Source organism: Mesocricetus auratus, unplaced genomic scaffold, assembly GCF_017639785.1.
Source record: "Mesocricetus auratus isolate SY011 unplaced genomic scaffold, BCM_Maur_2.0 Super-Scaffold_100007, whole genome shotgun sequence".
NCBI classification, from domain to species: domain Eukaryota; kingdom Metazoa; phylum Chordata; class Mammalia; order Rodentia; family Cricetidae; genus Mesocricetus; species Mesocricetus auratus.
This window is the reverse complement of record NW_024429191.1, coordinates 67,347,197-67,367,620: the sequence shown is the minus strand read 5'-3', so window position 1 is coordinate 67,367,620 and position 20,424 is coordinate 67,347,197. Positions and strand designations below refer to the sequence as shown.

The following is a 20,424-nucleotide window of genomic DNA, read 5'->3' as shown; positions in this document are numbered from 1 at the left end:
AGGCACTGCGGCTGTCACCTCCTGAGTCCAAAGCACACACTGTGCAGCCTTCAGTGGAAACCCAGAGAATTCATCCATCCCAGCCCCAAACTTCCATCAACTAGGCAGAGTCCTTTCCCTCCCAGGCACCACCAAAGGCAAATTTGGGGCTTTCCTAGAGGGGCCCGACTCTCCAACAGCATCCTTTCACACCCTCTAGTGGTTAGAGGGGAGCCCAGCATCCTGGAGGAGCGAAGAGACTCCCCTGGGCCTATAAAGTGTGCCTGCTCCACTAAGCGCAGTCCTCTGGGAAAGCAATTTGGCAATAAGTATCAAAAGCCATAAACACAATCCTACCCTTTAACCCAGTAATTCCACTCCTGGGACTCTATTCAAAGGTGATAATCCAAAACTAGGGGAAAGTCTGAGTGCACGGTGATATCCATGGCCTCCTTGTTTACAGTGTCGAGCACTGGTAAATATCTTAAGTGACCAAAACCAAGAACATAGAAAAGCACAGTGCGTGCATTCAGGTAGTGTGACACCACTTAAAATGATGAGATGTGCCACAAGAAACAGAGGGGCTATGGATGCTGAAATCAGAGTGACCAAGACAATCGCCATCGTTTGATTATTGTTGACAAGCCACAGTAAAAGAGGGGCCAGAACATCCACCTTTCAAATAGAAAGAATTAGGTAAGAAAGCATGCCCTATGCACGTAACAAAATATGGTATGTTATTATGCAATGAGATATTATTATCAAAGCCGGGCAGTAGTGGTGCACACCTTTAATCCCAGCAATTTGGACGCAGAGGCAGATGGATCTCTGTGAGTTCGAGGCCAGCCTGATCTACAAAAGTGGGTTCCAGAACAGCCAGAGCTGTTACACAGAGAAACCCTGTCTCAAAAAAAATATATATATATATATGTGTGTGTGTGTGTGTGTGTGTGTGTGTGTGTTTTAGACTCAAGTCTAAAATTGTGTTTCTATGGGAAAGTACATCTGAAACCGTAATAAGAAGAGCAGGACACAAAATGATAGGTTCATTAAGCTTGTCAAAAATGAAAAAACAGTACTTGGGATGAGCTTTGGGAAGATGTATCAAAATATTGGTTTTTTTTCTTTGCAAACGTTTCTTGAGTGGGATGTGCTCAGAATGAAGTGTGTATCAGAGCTGCTGAGATTAAAGCTGGCCTGCCCTGGAGCCTTTGGCCCCCAGGTGAGGCGGCTAGGCAAGCCCAGTGGGCAACATAGTCTCTTGGGTTTCTTGAGTGGACTCCCGAACACTAATACATTTCCCTACTGACAAGAGAGTTGCTGATGCACTGGGGGTGTCTAATGGCATGACACCTCCCTACCTATGCCGTCTGATGAGTGTGTGGAAAGGGGGGGACAGAAGAGGCTAAGAGTAAGGATACATGGGCATCAGCTAAGCCCCGCAACCAGTACAAGCCAAAGGTACCACAGTCCTCCTGGATAGGAAGTATTAGAAGCTAAATCAGCATCATAGACCACTGAGGTGAGGCCATTGCTGTTTATCTAAGTATATTCAAAAATTTCGGAGAGAATCCTAAGTGTCAACCAAGATCTGCTGCTGTTTAACAAGGTTTTCCCCTGGTTGTCTTACAAGCCTCTTTGGTTCTCGCTCAAACATGATACACGTCATCAGTGTTCCCGCAGCCTCAAGCTGGAACACACCAGGATGGAGACAGCAGGAGGGACGCAGCTCTCCTCTGTCCCGCAACTTCATCATGAGGGAAATCCCTGACACCAGACCCAACCCACATCCTGTGTTAGGTTGAGAGATTACAGCCATGGAAACTCAAAAGTTGCCCAACTTTCTTCTATGCCCATTTAGCTTCTGGATTCATAGACCCTATGAGAGGTATCTAAATAACCTAACTGGGGGAGAGGTACCTGGATAACCCAGATATTGTTGTGAATAATCTCTCATTCTCTGGAGGACTCATTCATTACCCCCAAGTCATTTCTGTCCACACTGGAGCAGTTCTCGTTGCTGCAAAACAAATCTTCCCCAGACTTAGAAAAGAAGGAAGGAGGGGGAGGAAAGGAGGGAGGGAGGGGAGGAGAGGATGAAAGGAGGTTGGGGGAAGAGGGATGAAGGAATAAAGAGGGAGAAAGGGAGAGAGAAATAAAGAAGGAAGGAGGGGAGAAAGAACGAGGGAAAGGGGGCGTGAAGGAGAGGGGAGGGATGAATGGATAAAGAAGAAGAAGAGAGAACCAAGGAAGAAAGTGAAGGAGGGAAGAAGGGAGTAGAAAAGAGTCATTATAAAATTTGACCTATGCAAACTATGGCTAGCACTTAGGTTGACAACCTGATAGGGTCTAGATCCCCCCAGGAGACAGGCCTCTGGGTATGCCTGTTAGGGATTATATGCATTAGGTTAACATCCCCACCATGGAACTATGAAACAGAATAAATCCTCTCTCTTTAAGGTGCTATCATCAGGCTATCCTATCACAGCAACAGGAAAAGAAACTAAGACACGTACACCAGTGTTTGCACACATCTACATATAACTTCACTGAAGCTATAAAATGTAGGGCTGTAAACTTTCTAATGGGAACAGTGCCCTGCAGGACTGAGGCCTTAGCTAGGAAGATCTGGACAGAGCTGACCTGAAGGCTGAGATCCTGAATCATCTGAAGGTATGTGTGGTAGGTGATATTGTATGCAGGCAGTCATCAAGACCACTCCAGTCTTTCTCCACGATTGCCTGGGCTTCTCTCCATCACAGCGACTCAGTCCCAGGAGAAAGCCTTTGAGAGCCAGTCCTCGAGAGTCACAGGTAGTCACTGCTTCTGCTGCAGGCACCACCCTCCCACTTCATGCTTTGTCTTAAGACATGGCTGTCTTGAGGCCACCACTCACTGTGAAAAGTAAACCACTCCTTCCCCCTTTCTTTTTCCCTTCTGCAATTCCATCCTCAAGGGATTCTAAAACCTGCTCCGAGGGAATCAAGCCAGAAGTCTACATGCCGGTAGTACTTCTAGCTGGTCCTGAGACGTGTCCACACACCAAGCTCTGACGCCCTCCCTCTCCCACCAGACTCTTTCCCTGTGCTCACTGCAGTCTAAAAGGCTCCCAGCAGCCCTTTTCACCTTCCCTCTTTCAGCCAAGAGGCTTTGATCCAAGGACTCATTATCAATTCCAAAATGGCCATTCACATAGCCATCTTCATCAAGACCAAATAAAATAAACCAAAGGTCTCTAGTAGGTGAACCTGAAGAGTCTCCTCTTGTACACTAGATGTTCATAAGCTGATTAATATTCAGGCCTGTACAAAGGTGGCAGAAGAAAAATATCTCCGAAGGTTTGCTGACAATAAAACCTTAAGGATGGCTTTAGGACAAACCACCTTAGAGTACCAAGTTGGAAAGACGTTGTTTGATGCATACAAGTAGGACAGACCTATTGTAAGAAAACCCAGTTGGCAATAATCCAAGCTTTTAACAACAAACATTAAAAAAAATTCAGGGGTGACTTCCTTGCTTTCTATTAAACATGCTTCTTTTATTAATGGGACTTCCTTGAAGGATTTAAGTGTTGGCTTATAGATTGGCAGCAACTAAGAGACAGAAAAATATAAAGCAAAGGGTTGGGCTCACAGCCAGTCCAGGATGAATCACAAACCAAGACAAACTTCTGCAGCTAAGCACCAGCATTATGGAAAAGGGATTTGCTCCGTGCAACACACTTTAAATGACAAGCCAGGAGCCCATTCACTGCACAAAGTCAAGAATCCCTACGATGCAGACCCAAGACCGCATTCCAGGCCTGCCGAGTAAGGTGAACAAATGCACAGAGTCAACAAGACATGGATGGCGTGCCTACGGGATGAGAAGGAGACAGACATGCCTGGAGAAGAGGGTGTGTGTCAGGAAGCAGAAGCAAATTAAGCTGGCCAGGTAGGGTGGGGCCATGAGAGCAGGCTTTGAAAGCCAAGCCTGCTTTCTCTGCAATCAGAAAGGAGTTTTAAGAAGATTAATTTGGTAGAGGCATTTGAGGACAGGATAGAGACAAGGACAGCAGCTAGAAGACTTCCACAGCTGTGACACCACAGGACAGAGCAGAAAGAACTAAGGCTCCATGTCATACATTTCCTCTCTGGAAGAAACTTATCGTCCATTCATTGTACATAGACTATGTGCCCAGGTTTTCCCATCTTTGGAACAATGCTACTTCTACACTTGGTTTGACTGTTTTACTATAATGGGATTTTTGAGAATTTCATACATGCATACAATGTATTTTAATAATATTCATTTCCCAGATACACACTCATTTCCCAGCCCGTCCCAATATCAGTATTGTTAGGGTAGGAAGTCAGAGAGGATGAATCTAAGGTCATTCAAGGAATAATTGAAAATTAATAGGACTAAGTAATTATCTAACCCAATGGAATCTTTCTTCTCCTTTTTTTAAAAAAATAACTCACTGAGTACAAGTTATGCTGCCCCTACACTCATGAATGTTGGGTCATTTACTGGAGCATGACCTACCTACCAAGGCCATAGTCCTAAAGAAAACTGACTCTCCCTCCCCTAGAAGCCATCAACTGTCAATAGCTCCTCGGATGGCTGTGAAGGCTCATGAACACCTATCCACTCTATACTAGAATATTTTTACTGGCTTGATCTTGTGCCAGCCTTGTGCAGGGAACCATGGATGCTATGAGCTCGTGAGTACAGTGGTCCTGTCAAGTCTAGAAGACACTGTTTTGATCTGGTCTTCCCCCACCCTCTGGCTCCTAGAATCTCTCTGCCACTCTTACAAGATGGTACCTGAGACTTTCATGGAGGGGCTACATTTGATATCTATAGAACCAGGTTCTTAAACTGCAAACACCTTTCCAACTCTTTCCTTCTCCTAAAAGTCTGTATTGTTAGGGTAGGAAGTCAGAGAGGATGAATCTAAGGTCATTCAAGGAATAATTGAAAATTAATAGGACTAAGTAATTATCTAACCCAATGGGACCTTAAGCATCTAAGAGCAGAGTCATCATTCAGACTTAGACCCTAAAGAATCCATATTTTAATGGCATACTCGATGATCCCATCTTCATACTTTTCCAGGTGCTTCTCTGTACCTTCAGACTCTGTAGTAAATCCTTTGGAAACCCAACAACACTTTGTTTTAGTGAAGTAATATTATTTCAGAAGAAATATCCCCAATTCAGATAGAGAAAGAGATGGTTGATTCATTCCATTAATGGTTCTTAGAGTTGTATGCAAGCAAACAGGTAAGACTCCAAAACAAATACACTGCAACTAGATACTTAGGAGAGTTTCTTCCATTTTTTCCATCTCAGCAACAATTAACTCTAGGAAAAATTCTGTTCTTTGTTGTTATTTGATTGAGCCTTTTCTTATTCCATATTAACCAGTATTTCTGCTTTAATTTACTTTTAAATCTTTTCAAAGGTATAACTTGTAGATGTTGGAGACAAAAGAAGGAAAGAACAAATGCAAATGTATTTGAGCCCTTTCAGCAACTGTAAAGGAACTAAAAAAATTCCAAAAGGGCTGGGGAAATGGCTCCATAGTGAAGAGTGAATGCTACTCTTACAAAGACCTGGATTTAACACCCAGCACCTACATGGATCCTAATAACCATTTTCAGCTCCAGTTCCAGAGGATTTAAGATTCTCTTTCAGCCTCTGCAGACACCAGACACACATGTGGTACACATATAAATATGCAGGCAAAACACTCACATATACAAAATAAAGATAAGGTGCACAAGCATTTAATCTCAGCACTTGGGAGGCAGAGGCAAGGGGATCTCTGTGGATTCCAAGCCAGCCTCGTTTGTATAGCTAACTCCAGGACAGTCAGGATTACATAGAAAAACTCTGTCTCAAAAAACCAAAATGATGATGATGATGACAAAAATAAAGAAAATTTCCAAAGAGAAATTGCAAAGAAAGAAAAACATGAAGATTTTGAGCAAAGTCAGTAGCTCAGCTGGCTGCCAGTAAGACCCTCTGCAAAGTGACAGCTTTGCTCCACTCGACAGGCCTGAGCTGCAGACAGAAGTTAACAAGAAAGTCCCTGCTCTCAAGTGACCCTGGGGCAGTAGAGCAGCCTCCAGGTCTAGCTGCTCTAATAAAAGATAGTATTAACTTAAGGGTCTGTGGTGGTTTGAATGAGAATGGCCCCTATGGGCTCATGTAGTTGAGCACTTGGGCCCCAGCTGTCAGAACTATTTGGAAAGGATTAAGAGGTGTGGCCTTGTTGGAAGGGGCATGTCACTAGGGGAGGGCTTTGAGGTTTCAAAAGCCCATACCATTCCTAGTTAGCCCTCTGCTTCAAGGTTGTGTCTCAAGATGCTCTCCCAACCAATCCTCCATCACCATGCCTGCCTTCCTGCCTGCCTGCTGCCATGCTCTCTGCCATGAAGGTTATTCACTTTAACCCTCTGAAGTTATAAGTCCCAAACAAACACTTTCTTTTGTAAGTTACTTTAGTCACTGTGTCTTATCATAACAAAAGTAACTAAGACAACGTCTAATCCATATTTGTCATCACCTGTGGTGCCAGAAACAGTAAATTCCTCACTATGCAGCTATTGGCTTTTTTGCCTTTCCCAGATGCCTATGCAGATAGATTGAAGCCATGTGGCAATCTATGGCCAGTGAAATACAGGAGGAAGTAACATGACACAGGCTGTTTCCAAATCTGGTGCTCTGGAGCCCTGTGTGGTCCTCAGCTTTCTCTCCATGGGTTTCAGGAACACAGACGTGAACGACAATAAAAAGAACAATAAGACCCAGGGTCATCACCTGAAGAAATGAGCTGAGGAGAGTTGCTGGACTCCCATGAGGATGCTACAAAATGAATACAAGTGGAGGGAAGGCATTAATCTCTGAGGCTTGGGTTTTCATTTGTTACAACTGGGATGTTTCTAAACTAGCATTCTCACCTAAAATCTGGAATAATTGTAGTACGGGTGTAGTGGTTAACAGCAATGGCAATACGCTGTAGCGTATAGCGTAGAGTTCAGGGTTTTCATGGTGACACCAACCTGGGTGAGGTTAATGGAAGGATTAGAGGCGGGGCATTCATTTACATGCATATACAGTTACCTAGCTTTGCTCTGGGGTTTTGATAAGCACTCTCTTGGGACACAAAGAAGCCAAACTACAGATTCTTTTACCTCCCTCTTTTTTGATGTTCAGATATTTCTATTATTGACTATTCGTGATTTCAACACATATTCAGCCAACTTAACTTTCATTGCTGTATAGTTCTCCACAGTACAAAGGAACCCTAATGTATACAATCATTTCTCTATTAGTGGGCACATAAATTGTTTGAAGCTGTTATTAACATGTTTGAAATGCCACTCAAGGATTGGATACCTGCATGGGGACTTCCAGGGTCAAAGGGTAAGCATATGTTTAGATTAAATAAGCATGACCAAACTACCGGCCAAGAGTTACACTAACTTACATCTGTATCAACATTCTGTAAGCTCTCTGATTTCTTCTCCTTTTTCTGATAAGAAATGTGGAAAACTTGCAGACTGAAACACTTGTTTCACTGCAGAAGAAGAAGAGCTGGTCCTTAGAACCAACCTCTTTCAGTACTGACATAGGGGCTTCTCAGGTCCTTTCATGATCAGTGACCCCTGCATCTCTGAGCATCATAATGCCCAGGCCAGACCACCCAGAAGTGTTGACATAGAATCACAGTGGTACCCAGGGGGAACATAGGAAGATGAAGGAGGTGATCACTGGGAGAAGATGAGGGTGCATCTAAAACACTTTGTAATCAGGATAAAAAATTGAATGCAATGTTTTGACTTTTTAAGTCAAAAATCAATGCAAAAACTAACAAATAAAAAGAGACAAAATTGATCTTACTGACTTTTCCACCCTGGCTTACATAGGATAGGATATCCTGGATATCCAGGATAGCCCAGAGAAGCGATCATTCTAAGCAGTTCTAGGAGATGTTTAGAAATGCATGCACCTTAAAGTTCCTGCCAGGGTGTTGGGGAGATGGCCCTGTGCTTAAGAGCACCGGCTGCTCTTGTAGAAGGCCCAGGTCTAGTTCCCTGAACCCACTTGGCAGGCAGAGCATGAACTGGGGAGGGGTGGGAATCAATAACTTTATCTTTGCCCCCACCCACTCCTTCCTGTCCCCCTCACTACCCAGGAACAGAAAATTAATGTTCCCACAAAATGTCATTCGTCCCACGTGCCAGAAGAGTTAGCATTAACATGCCCTCTAGTGGATTTTTATAAACAAGAAGCACACACCTGTGGAATCAGGACCACAGCAAACAATGATCAATTATCTTCAACTATGTCCGCAGTCCCTGATGCCAAAACAATGCCATTCAAGGAAGCCTGTCACCAACTTTAGCTGCCACATGACAGCAAAGTTGAAGAGCACCACTTCCGGGTCCTGACTGGTGGCCTTGGTGTCTGGGGCCAGTCATTGCCATTAGCAGGAATGTCACCTAGGAACCCGGATACTGTGGCCTAAACCAGTATGAGCCCCTCCACACTCTCTGCTCCTAGCCTTCTCTGTCTAGAAAATCTCCACCCTTCAGTAGCTGTACTGTACAGTTTGTAGAATGGTCTGCGGTATCCTCATCTTGGCTTTAAAAGAAGTGCGTTTACTAACAATATAGCAAAGCCAAAGTAAAAGGGCAAACAACAAGAGAACGAAACATCATTAAGTCGGGTGCTCAAAACAACTAGCAGGAGTTGATGAGGGCAGTTCTGCTGAGGCAGCCAGCTGGAGTTTCCAACAGTGACAGTCCCAGACAGAACAGTGTCCCCTCTGCCAGTGAAAGAAGAAATAGCAACCCAGCAGACACCCGCTGGGGAAGTCAAGGCCGCCAGCCAGAGTTGCTAACAGCTTTCTCTCCGCGGATAGGCTTCTCACGGCCCCTCATCCACTTGCAGGCCCTTTCATGTCATGGGTGAAACAACCGTTGGAAACGGTTACCCTCTAGCTGTTCTCAAGGACACGGTGTTTTCATTTTCAGACTGTTTGGCCATTCCCACTCTTCCCTATCACAGAGGCAAGGAGCCAGGCCACCCCCAAACACGGGGTCTTGGAGGACATTTGATTTAAACACGCTTAAGTCTGAGGTTGGTGTGGGGGCATCCCTGCCTCCAGAGCCAGCGCCTCAGCAATCCCAAACAGCGCATGACAGTCTCCCAAGGCGATGGATACACAGCAGCTCCAGCCGCGCTGCCCAGTGCTGGCTTCTGCATCTGTGGAAGGCTCCCTGTGCTGTCTCCCACAGGTGTCAAACCCTCCACATTACTGATGTTCTGAGCCGTGTAGCTCTTTGTGGTAAGGGGCCACCTGGAGGCAGAGTAGCATCCCCATACTCAACTCACCGTTTGTTTTTGATGTTTTACTGTTTTTATTTCATTTGGTGGTGGGCACATAGAGTTGTCCTTTTTTATCATTCTCTGTCTCATCCTTGAAACAGTTTCTCTCACTGAACCTAGAACCCCAGCAAGTCCCTCCTCTCCCTCCCCCCCCACTTCCTATGGTGGTGTGGTTATAGGGAAGTATAGGACTCTGCCTGGCTTTTTATGTGACAACTGAGGATTCAAACTTGGGATCTTCATGATTATACAAGAAGCAGGCTTTCCCATTTAGCCATATTCTCAGCCCCAAACTCCTCTATTCACAACCACCAAAGCTGTCTCTAGACATGGGCAAATGTCCCCTCCCCTAGGGTAAAGGAAACAATGTCACCCTAAGATGGGATCCACAGCCCTCTCTGTCAAAGTCACTGGAGACAAGAAGCAGGACTACAGAGCAGAAAGTCCTCATTTGTGTGACTTGGTGACTCACCAGTCCTGTCTTTGGGCTAGGAGGCTCGTAGGCTTCAGCATTCTGTTACAGAGCACCCTGTCCCGGTGGCATTGAGTTCACAGGCTGCTGATTCCCTCCCTGGAAGGATGAGGCATAGGCTGTGTGGGGGGGTGTGGGGTCAAGGGTGTACAAGAGCAGAGAGAGGGGGGCTGCAAAGGGAGGGGAGAAAAGGAAGGGGATTGACTACTGAGTTCCATGTGACATCAAGACATGGCCTCGCTCCCATTCCTGTCATCCTGTTAGAGTTCCTGTGCACAACAAAAGCCTGGAGACTTCTATGCTTGCCAGGCACATACTTACACAGGTTACCTGTGAGGAAGCCATGGTAGCTTGGGGAGGTAAATGGTTTGCCAAGCCTCCATGGCCAAAGCCTCAAGTGCCCCGTGACTCTCAGAAGTGGGAAACCAGGACATTAAACAACCCTCTGGACAAGTGTTACCACAGGTACAAAGTTAGTGAAGACCTTGAACTAAATACAAATTTTGCTTCTTAGCTGACTTCCTGGCACTGAGTCAGGGTGGCCTAATTCAATATTTCTCTATTACAGTCGCTTAGTAAATGCTTTGTGGTCATTTTCTCCCCCAATAAACCTTGTCATCTCAAATGGCGGGAGTATTCTCATTTCCCAATTCTTCCATGGGGCCTGACAGACTAGCCTGGAGGCCAAGGGACATATGGGAGCCCATATTGTCCTTCTCATAGCCAACTGCACCTAGCTGGGGTCCCCACAGGCAACATAGCACAGAAGACAGACTTCCTGGACTGTGCACCAAGAGACCACACTACAGTCTGTTGAGCAACCTCAGCAAGTTGTTACCCTCACTGGCCCTCAGATACCCCATCTGACCAAGGAAATTCCAGCCTCCGGCCTCCGGCCTGACCTGAGATGACAAAATGAGTACACTCCCTGACCCCAAACTTCTGAACAGGTCTCCCAGAGAAGGCTGCATTGCCAGTTCCCCAAAGCTGATCTACTGCAAGTTGGTTTTGATGAGTAACTGTCTTCCTCCATGATCTTAGACGGGCACAGGACAGGCTCTCCCTCTCTGCAGCCACTATGCTGGAGAAAACACTCCCGGTGATGATTCCTTACCCAACCTGTCTTCCCCTATAAAAAACAAAAACTCAACTTCCAAAGAAAAAGAGAGACTTGATTGTGAGTTTTCAAATGTGCAAGCCTCTGTCTTGGCTTTTGTATTCAAATGCCTCTTCTGCCCTAGAAAGACGAGCATGGTGGCAGGAGGCACCAGAGCAAAGGGGGAAGTTGCAGAGGACAGGCTTCAAGGGAGACTGGCCAAAGATGTGCTGGCCAAGAGGTGCAAAGACAATCCTAAGTTCCAGACTGAGAGACAGAAGCTGCCGGACTCTCTCCTGTACATATTGGTAACACAGTCATTGATGGTGGGAAAGCAGAGATCAGCCCAGGCCCAGTGAGGAGCCACAAGCAAAGCCAGAAAGGCTCTTAGTCCATTGAAGCTGCTATAACAAAATGCCATGGACTGGTGGCTTATCAGCCACAAAAAAATGTACTTTTTACAGTTCTTGAAGCTGAGGAATTTAAAATAAAGGCACCAGTAAACCTGGAGTCCAGTGAGAGTCCTCTCCTCTTTGGAGACCATGTTCTCACTGTATTCCGTGTGGTAGAAGGGGCTCCAGGTATGTCTGGGGCCTCTTTAATAAAAGCATAAATGCAGTCATTAGGGATCTGGTCAGTGTCCTCAGCTACCAAACAAAGACAACCATCTTTGTACTAGAGAGTCCACTCTGAATGAAGTCTTAGCATACAGGAGACTGAGGTCATATAATCACAAGTTCAAGGCCAGCCTGGACTACATGGTGAGTGGGATACCAGCCTGGGCTAAAATAGTGAGATACATTTGTGTGTGTGTGTGTGTGTGTGTGTCTGTATGTGTCTGTGTCTGTGTGTGTCTATGCACAGACTAGGAGATTCCTCCCAGATCTAATCTGTAAATAATTGTCATGTGCCACTTAAAGTATACACCCATGTGTATAGCACATATTAATTTAATTTTTTTCCTCTTTCACGCTATTTTGATTCTGAAGAACCAAATATCTTGTGTTGGTTACTTTTCTCAGTTCTGTGACAAAAGAGACTTGAGGGTTTCTTTAGTTCAGTCTGAGGGTGTGGTACATGGTGGTGGGGAAGCTGTAGCATGAACGAGGCGGCTGGTCACATTACATCTATTGTAGCCCAGAGAGATGCCAACGGAAACTTGGTTGGGACTTCCTCTGAACCACAGTGAACAGAGGTTATAGAATGGGCATTATTTTTAATTTCCCACACTCACTCTATCGCAACAGAATTATTATTCTAGTGCCCAACCCTGCAAGCCACTCCTTCTAGCTAGCTCCCCTAGCCCTGCCCTTATTCCAACCTTGTTTGCCAGACCTATCTTGTTATTTTTTATTAAAGATTAACTTGTATTTTAAATTTATGTGTGCACATGAGTGCAGTACCCATGGAGGTCAGAAGAGGGTGTTAGATCCCCCCAGAGCTAGAGCTATAGACAGTTGTGAGCTACCTGATCTGGGTATTGGGAACTGAACTCAAGTCCCCCTCAAGAGAAATGTGTGCTGTCAACAACTGAACCATCTCTACAGCCTCAGATCCAACTTCTTAAAAACTAAGTCAAATGTCACCCTCACCAATTGTCCTGGAAGAACTTGATCTTAACCCAACACAAACTCTTAGGAACTTGTCCTTTCCCAGGGCTCTGTATCATAGGGCCAAACAGTAGGTGGCTTCAACAGCAGAAATGAATTTTCTTGAAGTTCTAAAGGCTACCCAGTTCTAATGGCCAACATCTAGACATCTAGATGTCTAGCTGTCTCCTGGGGCTCTCTCTCCTTGATTTGAAAATGACTGTTTTGTGTGTCCTTGTGTAGTCTCTCCATGTGTGTCTGTGTCCTAATCACGTCTTTTCCATATTTATTTATTGTCTATATTTCTGTGTGTGCATGTGTATGCACATGTGCACATATACCCTGTACACATGTGGAAGTCAGAGGACAACCTGTAGGAGCCCATTCTCTCATTCCATCATGTGGGTCCCAGGGACTGAACAAGTTTGTCAGGCTTAGTGGCAAGCCCCTTAACTTGCTGAGCCACCTCATTGACCCAAACCAACCTCTTCTTATAAAGACATTAGTCCTATTAGATCGAAGCCCAAGATAGAACTTTATTTTGCCTTGCTTGGTACTTTAAAGCCTCTGTCTCCTAACAGTAACATTCTAAGGTCCTGGAGGTGAGGACCTCAGCTCATAAGCCTGCAGAGGGGGGGGGGTCACAGGAAATCTGCCACTGTAAAGAAAACCCAGGGAAGTATTTGTTCCTAGAACATAGTACTTAGCTTTCTGGGTCTGCCATGAAAGCACTGTAGAGTTCTGTGCTTATTTTTAAATGCATGGATGAATGAATCTCTTGGGACTTACATCCATTTACATCCTATGGTTTTATATTGGTTGTACATGAGTGTCATTCCACCTTCTGGAACCCAGAGTCTGGAAGATGCTCTCATGTACAGCTTTGTCCACTGAATCTTGGGCTCTATAATTAGGCCTTGGTTAGCTAAACTAGGACACACTGTCATACAAAAACATTTTTAACTCTATATCTGTAGGCAGAAGTTTCTATGTCCTGCACTGTCCTGCAGCTGCTTTCAAATAATCACACAGAGGCGTATATTAATTATAAATATTTGGCCAGTAGCTCAGGCTTGTTACTAACTAGCTCTTACAACTTAACCCATTTCTATTAATCCATGTATCATCCCAGGCTCATGGCTTTTACCTCTATCCCCATTTCGTATATCCAACTCATTCTCCATCTGGATGGTGACTCTTCCCTCTCATTCCACCTTCCTTCTTCCCAGAATTCTCTGTGTCTCTGGCTGCCCCACGTATACTTTCAGCCTGGCTACTGATCAATCAGTTCTTTTTTAGTCGATGAGAGCAATACATATTTATAGTGTGCAGAAAGCTTATTCCACAGCATAGCTAGCAGCTTGTATCCTCTAAGCTACCCATTCCATCACTCCAAGCCTAGGCAGCCTGTGTATGATCCTAGCCTGACCACACCAATCTCTCATGGTTCTTCAGTGCCTGGCTAAGACTGTGGTGTGAAACCCTTTGGGAACTCTAAAGAACTCCTACAAATGGTGGATGTCACTCTTTCAGCTATTTTGTAACACACTACTTTCAGTTACTATGGCTTCATAATAAATCACCCTCAGAGTTTACTGTCTTCACTTGATCTTAGCCAAAAAGCTGGGGAGCAATAAAATATAGTCGCCTTTTGCAACATTCATTGTGGGCTAAGTGTGCCTCTTGGTGCATCTCGGTGTTTAACATGTACAAGCTTCAGTTCACTCAGTGAATGCATGTGCACACACAAACACACACACACACACAGACCCATCATGCAATTTATTTTGCTCACCAATGTGCAATGAGGGGAGAGACCTGTCTCTGCACCACTTGGTGTCTCCTAGAGAAACTCTAAGGCAAGGATCTGGGTAAGTAGGAAGTCTGATTACAGGTCTACCATATACGGCCCCTCAGTGTGCCTCAGGCTTCCACCTAACACAGTGACAGGGCTCCAAGACCAATCACAACAAAAGGAGAGAGCTAGGGACAGCAAGGCCATCTTTTAGCACCTGTTGACAGCACGGCTTGGTTACATTCTATTACTGAAGCAGTTGCAAAGGGTAGGGTAGGCAGTCTCTGATATTTAAAAGTTCTAAAAGAATATGTGAACCCCAAAATAAGACTATCCAGCAGTACCCAGCACATTTGTCGGGTGAGCGAAGCTTTTTGTACTTCCTGCCAGCATAGTGCAAGGTTCCCTCTACAAGACTCCCTTGCCCAGCCTCATGCTGTCCCGAGTCATAACCTTCATCTCTGAGCCAGTCTATCATGGTCCTGCCTTTTGCAAGAAAGGAGTTGGGTTTAAACACTGGTTTAGGTGTAGACCCCTCTTAGATTGTAGGAAGCAAATTCTCTTTTACCTTCCTGGTATCTGTAAAGTGTACCCTGGGAACTCAGAGGAGTCCAATCTGGGGGTGCGAAATTGGTGAGTCATTCAGGTTTTTTTGCCTCACAGCCCGAGGGGTCACCAGGCTATGCAGAAGTGAGGTCCTTATTCCCTACCTCATCTATTCCTCCCTGCACTGGCCTGCCCTTCACCTCTGCTTAACTGTTAGTGATGAGCATCCACCAGCCCACCCACCTTCTGGCCTGAATCACTCATTCCTGGAGCCAGCATCCTGAGCCCACAACTTTTCACTCTGATTGTTTCCAAAGACCAGTAGAAGGACATAAGCAGTTGTGCAGAGTCACTTAATTGTCAAATTCTCAATAAAACGGGTTTCACTGCAAGAAGCATCCAAAGAGCATTGACCTTCCTCCATACTGTCTTCTACACACCCATTCTGATTCATCTGTTTGTTCTCTGACTCTTAAGCTGTATAATCCTTAATTATATCCTGTGGCAATGATGAAATGTCAGCCTCTTTAGTTTTTATTATGGTGTTGCTGGTCCAGGGGGCTCCAGCTGACGCCACAGAACTCTACAGAAAACTAACTACAGAATTCACTCACTAGTCTGTGCTGCCATCACAAACACTCTCCCACACACGCACATGTGTGCATGCGCATGTGTATGCACACACACAGGCACGTGAATACACACCCCCATGCATACATGAAAACACCCACTTGCACACACACACACAAGCACCCCCACACACTCTCCCATGTATACACACACTAACATATTTGCCCACATATGCACACACTAAGACACACATACACACTGAGTTCTCATCACTTAGAAAAAAATCTAAATTTCTTATCCCAAGAGATGACCAGCTCTGAATTCTGAGCTGCCTAAGAATCCAACTTCATCACTTCACAATCCTCATTCCATATAAAGACAGAGCAAACATTATCTGGCTCCTTCAATGCCCCATGTTCTCTCTTATCACAGCCCTGTCTCTTAATACTCCCTTTACCCAGAGTAGCAGTTCTCAGCCTGTAGGTTGCAACCCCTTTGGGTGTTGAACAACCCTTTCACAGGGGTCACCTAAGACCATCTTCATATCAGATGTTTATATCAGATGATTCATAACAGTAGCAAAATTACCATTATGAAGCAGCCACAAAATAATTTCATGGTTGGGGGTCACCACAACATGAGGAACTATGCTAAATGGTTGCAGCTTTAGGGAGGTTGAGAATCACTGCCATAGGGCATCCTTCCCTTCCCTCTTGAACCTTCAGCTGATAACCTGAAAGGTAGTTTCCAGGGAAGTCTCCCCCAACTCCCAGATGATGCAAGCCGACTCTGTTTCACACTTTCTTCATACTCCATACTTCTCTCTCTTAACTCTCAGCTTGAGGTGCTATAACTACTTGGTCAATGGCTGGCTGTCTTCTCCCCCATCCCCACCTCTTCAAACTCAGCATTGGTGGAACCCTGTGTACATCAGACTGTCTCGTGGTATCGAAGGCTCAGCATCAAACTCAGCACAAAGACCCTGCCCAACACAAAAACTTCTCACATACCCAGATCCTTGCCTTGGGGGGAGGAGGAGACTGTCTTTCCTGAACAGGCTCAGGGGCTGACTATTGTGTTTTGTTCATTTTTTCCCTCTAAACTCAGCTGGAATCTGCTCCTCCTGAGAGATATCGAGAGGGTGGGGATATCATCCAATCATACCATTTAGAGGTGAGCCTTTCAGAAGTGAATAGGACTAGCTAAGACCATCACACACACTCACATACCCCCGTTGATTGAATACCGGAAGCTCAAGAAAAGAGAGGCTAGAAAATATACATGTACTCTGTCTTTTATCATGTGATATCTTTCACCAACTCTCTCGCCAACAAGAGAGATATCACTAGATGTGGCAATTCAGGCTTGCATCTCCAGAGCCATAGGCTAAGACAAATCTCTTTTCTTTTTAATGTACAGAGTCAGTAGTAGTCTACAGCAGCCTTAGCAACAGAAAATAGATTAAGATAATGTCTTACTCTGTGCTACTATAACAAAATAGCTAAGACTTGGTAATTTATAAAGAATGGGGTTTTGTTTCTCACAGTTTGGGAAGATAGGAAACCCAAGATCAGGGTGCTGGCCCATTTGGTAACTGGTAAGGGTGTGATTGCCATTTTCCTGATATCCTTTTGAAGGCCATATCCTACAGGGGAGAGGAGCCCTGCTCCTTACATGACAGTAGAATATACAAGCAAGGAAGGAATTAGAGAGAAAGGGGACTGAACTCATCATCCTTCCATGAAGAATTCTCTTCTACAATGATGATATTAGTCTATTGATGGCAGTTGATCCCTCACTCCCCAGTCACTGTCACATTGGCAATGGTTTCCAATGCATGCTTTGGAGGACACATTCTCACACAGCACTGGCGTTTCCCTCCCACTTGAATACCACCAACACACTTAAACAACGCCCAACACCGTCACAGGTTCCACCATAGGGAAGCAATAAACAACAGAGAAAAGAAAGAGCAACTGTGAAAAGGGCGAGCTGTAAGGAAAGGGCGTGAGACGGAGATTCTGCACAAGACCCATAGTTCTCAACAGGGGCACATGAACCTGGGATCTTTCCAGTATGCTCAGGAATGATTAAAGCAATGGAATAAACAAGGCCCGTCTTAGAGAGTCAGCTTTACTTCTAAATATTGCTTTTAAATTATTTTTAGATGGAAAGAAGTTTCTGATGAAATGCCTAATTAACTTGTCTTGTTTTTGAGATGGGGTCTCGTTCTGTAGTCCAGGTTGACCTAAAACTTGTGATCCTCCTTCCTTAGCCACCCAAGCGCCAAGATGCCATCACATCCGTTGGTTTTTAAGAGCATGAGATTTGAAAGACACTATGAGCTTATGATATGCTACTGGCTCTGCTCCCTCACTCACCTCTTCCCAGGAAGCCTACATTGGAAGCAGGAGCCTTCAAATTCTTTGGTTTAAAAGCCTGAAAAGCCCTGAGACAAAACCTGGGATTCCTCTCTACACAGTGACAGGATGACAAGGGACAGGATTCTAGGATTGGACACACCAAGACAGAGCCTAGAAAAGCTGTGGTACCCTTCGTGGCCAGTATATTCTTGTAGTCTCCAATGCCCTCCCTGAGGTCTCTTGAGGGTCAGTTATTTGCAAAAGACAAAATTTGGGGCTAGGGAGATGGTTCAGTCAGGAAAGTGCTTGCCATGTAAACATGAGAACCTGAATACAATCCCCAGAATCTATGTAAAAAAAAAATCTGGACTTAGCAGTTCCCTTGTAAGCCTCACACTGGAAGTAGAGACAAGAAGCTCCCTAGAGTGCCGGACTGCATGCCTAGCCAAGGTCAGTGACCCTGTGTCAAAATCCAAGGTGGACCCAGCTCCAGTTTGCCATTTGGTATAAAGGGAACACCCATAGTTCAGCCCCAACTCCAGGCCACCATTTGAGGTTTAAGGGTGCACAGGGACCTATTTCCCTATGGTTTCCCTGTGAGGTCAGGGAACATGTGCAGAATCCAGCCTCACACTGTCTCCATCCACCAGCCCTTCCCCTCTACAGCTCTCCCTATCCATAAAATACTCAAAGCCAACATAGCAAATCACCTGGATCCTTGCTGTTCATGGCTGGTTTTGCTATTTTTCTCCCTCTGTACTAATAACCAATCATCTTCGTCTTACCCCTCCCAAAGAACATAAGCTGCCTAGTTCACAGCCTCAGCACTCTGCCTGAGAGATAAAACTGTTGTACATTATTTGAGTTCATCTTTTTTTTTTTTTTTTGGTTTTACGAGACAGGGTTTCTCTGTATTGTTTTGGAGGCTGTTGATCCAGCCTGGCCTCCAACTCACAGAGATCCACCTGCCTCTGCCTCCCAAGTGCTGGGATTAAAGGCGTGTGCCACCACCGCCCGGCTATTTGAGTTCATCTTCACCCCTCTCTTTTCAGTATACCTTTAAGAAAACTTACACACTCTTTTCCTTTGATTCTATCATTGCTCCTTTTATGGAAACCCCTTCTCTAATTGCTATCTAGTCGCCAAAACCTAATCACTAGTCCTTCTGAAATGTCTTTCTTCTGTTACTTCTTTCTACATAGTCTCTCCACTAATATCTACAATGACTAATATACTAGTCCTCATGGTACCTTTATTTGCCCAGAATTAGTATTTAAGGAATAACTGTTTTGTAGTCCACTGACACTATGTTTCATAATAGCTTTGCTGCCAAATGGTGACTACAGTTGCAGACAATATTTGCAATGGAGGTTGTAGAGAGAAGCCTTTTCCTTGCCAGCTGCTTTGGTTTTTCCCCACCAGTCGCCTGGGCTCTGCCACGTTGTAGTCCCCAAATAACACACAAGATGCTGTATTAATTATGAAGCTGTTGGCCTTGTTTGCTTCTTACTGGCTAGCTCTGACTTAAGTATTTATCCCATAATTGTTAATCTAAGTATTTCTCTTACCGGACAGATACCTTACTTCTCTGGCAGGATACATGATGACTCCCTGTGTTTCTCCTACCCAGAGTCCTCCTGGACGCCTAGTCCCACCTATCTTGCTTCCCTATTGGCCAACAGTGCTTTATTGACATATTCACTGGACTTCCCCATCAGGAGGTCTATGAGGAGAGCCTGGTGCCCAAACAACAGTCTGAAAGGGGAACGCATCGCTTCAACTCTACTACAACCTGATATCTCCTGAACAATGAAAATATCTCCTTTAAAAACAGAAAGGTGGCCTAAACTAAAGCACACATGCACAGTCATGCACAGCCCTTAATCGAAGATATAATTACAGGTGAAAAGGTCCAAGAACACTAGGAACATAAAAAAACAACACATTTCGTTTCCTCCAAAAATTACCAGTCTCATAGTAATGACACCCCAATGAAAATGACACTGACAAAATTCCAGATGCACAATTCATTATAAATATGTTCAGATTACTCAAAGAAGATATAATAGATTTCCAGAAAATACAAACAGCTGGAAGAAGAAAAGAAGACAACTCAGGATATGAAAATGTAATGCCATGAGGAGATAGAAATACTGAAGAAAAACCAAACTGAAATGATGACAGAAATGAAAAATACAATAGGTCAAGTAAAAAGTTGAGGGGGAAGCCTCACCAATAGGATGGATCATATGCAGGAAAGAACTTCAGGGTTTGCAGGCAAAGTAGAGGAAGTGGAACAGTAAACAAGGTCAGGGATAAATCTTTTAAGGCATGAAATGGAATATACAAAATCATTGGGATACCATTGAAAGCAAAAACTTACAAATTATGAGCATAGCGCAAGAACTTTATGCCAAAGGAATAGAAAAGTTTCAATAAAATCATTAAAAAATTTCCAAATCTAGGGATAGAGATGCCCATCCAAATGCAAGGGGCATACAGAAAACCACATAGAAAAGACCAGAAAAGAAATTCTATACATTGTTCATAGTTAAAATATTAAAAATACAGAGCAGGGAAAGTGTACTATTAAAAGCTGTGAAAGAGAAGAGGCAAGTCACATATAAAGAC

General features: G+C 44.5%; 1 long non-coding RNA gene across 1 annotated transcript in view; it reads right to left on the bottom strand.

The window, feature by feature from the left end:
• LOC121141461 overlaps positions 1 to 9,448 on the bottom strand; it is a 40,194-nt gene extending 30,746 nt beyond the window's left edge. Inside the window, exon 1 of the long non-coding RNA XR_005878386.1 lies at positions 9,369 to 9,448. This is a non-coding gene — a long non-coding RNA (uncharacterized LOC121141461). The remainder of the gene's footprint in view (positions 1 to 9,368) is intronic.
• Between the last annotated feature and the right edge of the window lie 10,976 nt (positions 9,449 to 20,424).